A 5,437-nucleotide genomic window follows, 5' to 3' on the forward strand; every position below is an offset into this window, starting at 1 on the left:
ACTCTATCTGCCACTCCTCAGCCCAGCTCTGCATCATATCTAAGTCCCTCTGCAGCCGATAACAGCCCTCCTCACTGTCCACAACTCCACCTATCTTCGTATCATCTGCAAATTTACTGACCCACCCTTCGACTCCCTCATCTAAGTCATTAATAAAAATTACAAACAGCAGAGGACCCAGAACTGATCCCTGCGGAACTCCACTTGTAACTGGGCTCCAGGCTGAATATTTACCATCTACCACCACTCTCTGCCTTCGACTGGTTAGCCAGTTTTCTATCCAATTGGCCACATTTCCCTCTATCCCATGCCTCCTGACTTTCCGCATAGGCCTACCATGGGGAACCTTATCAAATGCCTTACTAAAATCCATGTATACTGCATCCACTGCTCTACCCTCATCCACATGCTTGGTCACCTCCTCGAAGAATTCAATAAGACTTGTAAGGCAAGACCTACCCTTCACAAATCCGTGCTGGCTGTCCCTAATCAAGCAGTGTCTTTCCAGATACTCATAAATCCTATCCCTCAGTACCCTTTCCATTACTTTGCCTACCACAGAAGTAAGGCTAACAGGCCTGTAATTCCCGGGGTTATCCCTATTCCCTTTTTTGAACAGGGGCACAACATTCGCTACTCTCCAGTCCCCTGGTACCACTCCCGTTGCCAGTGAAGACGAGAAGATCATTGCCAACGGTACTGCAATTTCTTCTCTTGCTTCCCACATAATCCTAGGATATATCCCGTCAGGCCCGGGGGACTTGTCTATCCTCAAGTTGTTCAAGATGTCCAACACATCTTCCTTCCTAACAGGTATCTCTTCTAGCTTACCAGTCCATTTCACACTCTCCTCTTCTACAATACGGTCCCTCTCGTTCGTAAATACTGAAGAGAAGTACTTGTTCAAGACCTCTCCTATCTCTTCTGACTCAATACACAGTCTCCCACTACTGTCCTTGATCGGACCTACCCTCGTTCTCGTGATTCTCAGGTTTCTCACATACGCATAAAATGCCTTGGGGTTATCCTTGATCCTATCCGCCAACGATTTTTCATGCCCTCTCTTAGCTCTCCTAATCCCTTTCTTCAGGTCCCTTCTGGCTATCCTGTATCCCTCCACTGCTCTGTTTGAATCCTGTTTCCTCAACCTTATGTTAGCCTCCTTCTTCCTCTTTACCAGACATTCAACCTCTCTCGTCAACCAAGGCTCCCTCACATGACCATTTCTTTCCTCCCTGATAGGTACATACATATCATGGACACGTCGTATCTGCTCTTTGAAAAAGTTCCACCTTTCCACCACATCTTTCCCTGACAGCCTATGCTCCCAACGTATGCTCCTCAAATCCTGCCTTACAGCATCGTAATTTCCCTTCCCCCAATTATAAAATCTACCTTGTTGTGCGCACCTATCTCTCTCCATAACCAAGGTGAAAGTCACAGAATTGTGGTCACCATCACCAAAATGTTCACCCACTAACAAGCCCACCACTTGTCCTGGTTCATTACCGAGTACCAAATCCAATATGGCCTCCCCTCTGGTTGGACAATCTACATACTGCGTTAGAAAAGCTTCCTGGACACACTGCACAAACACCGCCCCATCCAATCTACTTGAATCAATCCCAAACAATCCGGTCCCATTTCCCAGCATTTGGCCCAATTCCCTCTAAGCCCTTCTTATTCATATACCCATTCAGATGCCTTTTAAATGTTGCAATTGTACCAGACTCCACCACTTCCTCTAGCAGCTCATTCCATTCATGCATTACCCTCTGTTTGAAAACATTGCCCCTTAGGTCCCTTTTAAATCTTTCCTCTCTTAAATCTTTGCCCTTTAGTTTTGAACTCCCCTACCCTAGGGAAAAAAAAAGATTTTGGGGCAATTCACTCTGTCCATGCCCCTCATGATTTTATAAACCTCTGTAAGGTTTATAAAAGCGAAAGTAGCCCCAGCCTATTCAGCCTCTCCCTATAGCTCAGATCCTCCAACCCTGGCAACGTCCTTGTAAATCTTTTCTGAACCCTTTCAAATTTCACAACATCATTCCTGTTGTGATTGTGTGCTCAGTGCTATGTGCCACTCTCACTGTTTAGAGAAGTCTTCTTACTGGATCAAACTTTCCCACAAACAGTAAGATGCAAAACTGGCTGGAGATCAAATGCAATTGAATGTCTATACAGTCATATGCTGTCCCCTTATGGCACAGGCATCAGATTATAACAAAACAGCATACATTTCTTTGTATGAAAAGACATACATTGTTCCATTGTTATATTGGTTATTTTGTTTTTGACCTCTTGTAATTGTGTTCAGGTATTAAAACATCTGTGTGTATACATATATATATGTAACAGCGTTAGCTTCATTTAACATCCCCAGAGCTTCACATGACTATTACTGAACATATTTGACACCAAGCTACATAAGTAGATATGAGCACTGATGTCCAAAAGAGCTAGGTTTTAAGGAGGGAAAGAGAAAGAGAGTTGGAGTGGTACAAATCCGCAAATTTGGGCTAAAGGGACATCTAATTAAAATTAATGCTGTATAAGAAGCCAGAATGTTGATACAATACAGCAAGACCCAAACAATATCCAGACTCCGCTGACAAGGGTCAAGTAACAACGTTGAACACCATTCACAACTCACTCAATGCCCAAATGTGGCAAGATGTGGACAACTATCAGCTGACAAGTAACATTTACACTGCGTAAGTACCAGGCAATGGCCATTTCCAATTAGAGAATCTAACCATTACCCCTTGATTTTCAGTGACATTGCCCACTACCAATGTACTGGTAGGTACCATTGACAAGAAACTGAACAGAGGCGAAAGTGAGGATTGCCAGATGCTGGAGATCAGAGTCAAGATTAGAGTGGTGCTGGAAAAGCACAGCAGTCAGGCAGCATCCGTGGAGAAGGAAAATCAATGTTTTGGGCAGGAGCCCTTCATGAATGTCGATTTTCCTGCTCCTAAGAAACTGAACATGGCTAGTCACATGAATACTATGGCTACAAGAACAGGTAGATTGTAGGTGAGTAACTCTACTCCTGACTCTGCAAAGCCTGTCCATTATCTGCAAGGCACAAGTCAGGAGTGTGTGGAATCCTTGCCACCTGATTTGATGGGTCCAAATCCAACAACACTCTAGAAGCTTGACACAATTCAGACAAAGTAGCCTATTTGATTGTACCACATCCACAAACATTCACTCCCTCTACCAACAACACTCAGTAGCAGCATTGTCAGCTACTGATATGCACAGCAGAAATTCACCAAAGTTTCTTAGACAGCATCTTCCAAATCCAGGATTGCTATAATCTAGAAGGTCAAAGGCAGCAAATACATGGGAACGCTACCATCTGTAAGATCGTATCCATGCCACTCACCATCCTGACTTGGAAGTATATCACTGTTGCTCCTGTGCCGCTGGGTCAAAATCTTGGAATTCCCTCCCTAACATTATTGCGTGTCTACCTACAGCAAATGGACTGCAGCGGTTCAAGAAGGCAGCTCACTACCACCTCCTGAAGGGCAACTTTGGGCGGGTAATAAATGCTGGCCCAGCCTGCGAATAATCCTGTGAGTGAATGACGTTCAGTGGGTAAAGGCAATTACAGGCAAAGGGAGGATCAACACCATGAGGGGATTTAAAAATAAGGATAATGTAACATTCACTTGTGCTTCTGCATCCAACAAAAACCATATGTCCTTTCCATTCGTGACTCATGGTAATATAAAATTTGTCTTTCATTTTTGATTAGCTATTGCTAAATCCATATTAAAATCCCAAGTGACTGTTCTTACATGTTGACCTTCATTTTGTGGGTTGCATTTTCTGTGAGTTAGGATATCCTGTTACTTTCACAACTGTTGGCTTTATTCTTGTCTCTTAGTCAGATGCTGTTGGCTCATAAAAAGGCAGTTGGCACAGCATTACAGAGGGAGTCCTGCACTACTAGTGGCGCTGTCTTTTGGATGAGATGTACAACTGAGCTTCAGTCAGCACTCTCAGGTGAATGTCAATGATCCATTGGCACTATTTCAGAGAGGAGTTATTTCCAGTATCATAAGCAATATTTGTCCCTGAATCAACATCATAAGTCATTACTTGGAGATGCCAGTGTTGGACTGGAGTGTACAAAATTAAAAATCACACAACACCAGGTTATAGTCCAACAGATTAAATTGGAAGCACTAGCTTTTGAAGTGTGTTCCTTCATCAGGTGGTTGTGGAGTACACAATTGTAAGACACAGAAATTAGAGCAAATTTGTTTTAAATTCTGTGTCTTACAATTGTGTACTCCACAACCACCTGATGAAGGAGCAGCGCTCTGAAAGCTAGTGCTTCCAATTAAACCTGTTGGACTAGAACCTGATGTTGTGCGATTTTAAACGTCATTACCATCTTGTTGCTTATGGGATTTTGAAATGGGTTAATTGACCCCCTTGTTTCCTATTCACAGTGGTAACTAAAGTTTGAACATCCTGAGCTCATGAAAAGCGCTACATTAATACAAATCTTTCAGCGTATATATGACAAGACTTATTTGGCAATCCACAAATTATCTTGTTGGTTAATAGTCATTTTGTCTTCTACCAATTTTATAAGTCTCATAAATTTTTAATTCCTTCTTTTATAGTTTTATTAATTCATGGGATGAGGATGTCGCTGGCTAGGTCAGCATTTATGGCCCACCCTACAGGGCAGTTAAGAGTCAACACATTGCTGTGGGCATGGATTCACGTATGGTCCAGACCAGGCACGGAGACAGTTTCCTTCCCTAAAGGATATTAGAAAGTTTATGTTTGTTTTTCCATGTGTGTGCTTGTATACATTTGGTAATTTTAATAGGAATAAAGTTTAAGTTATATATATTAGAAAATGTTGTTATGACATGAGGTAAACCCTTCTGCTTAATTTAAACCAGCAACACAGAAAAGATCTATCCCATGCAGTAATCTGTGAAAATTCAAGAGACCAAGAATTATTTAAAGTAAAAATTAACAACTTTATTTCTTAAAGTATAACAGAATAATTTACCACTCCTTCCTCAAGGCTATCTTTTACCTTTCCTTCTATAATACTAGTCTGATAAAAGCCCCCGATTAAGATTTACCAAAAATTCAAGTTTTCAAAACCAACCAGCTGTGGAATCTTCTATTTGTATCTTCCTGTGTCTTCTTTTCTTCTTCTTAGGGGTTATGCTTCGCAGGTTACTGATCAATAAAGGTACCTTTAAGAAACCTAGTCTGCAGATGTCGTTGGCTTGGCAGTTCTCCTCCCAACTGTTCAATTTTCCCTGGTCTTATCCCCCTAATGCATCAGATTGTATCATTGGCTTTTAAGATTGTCAATATACTAAATTCAAACTTGATTGGAATTTGGAATTTTTCGGGATATGATTTAAACTGATTGGGCCCAATTCAA

Source organism: Chiloscyllium plagiosum, chromosome 26 (genome assembly GCF_004010195.1).
Source record: "Chiloscyllium plagiosum isolate BGI_BamShark_2017 chromosome 26, ASM401019v2, whole genome shotgun sequence".
In the NCBI taxonomy this organism is placed as follows: Eukaryota; Metazoa; Chordata; class Chondrichthyes; order Orectolobiformes; family Hemiscylliidae; genus Chiloscyllium; species Chiloscyllium plagiosum.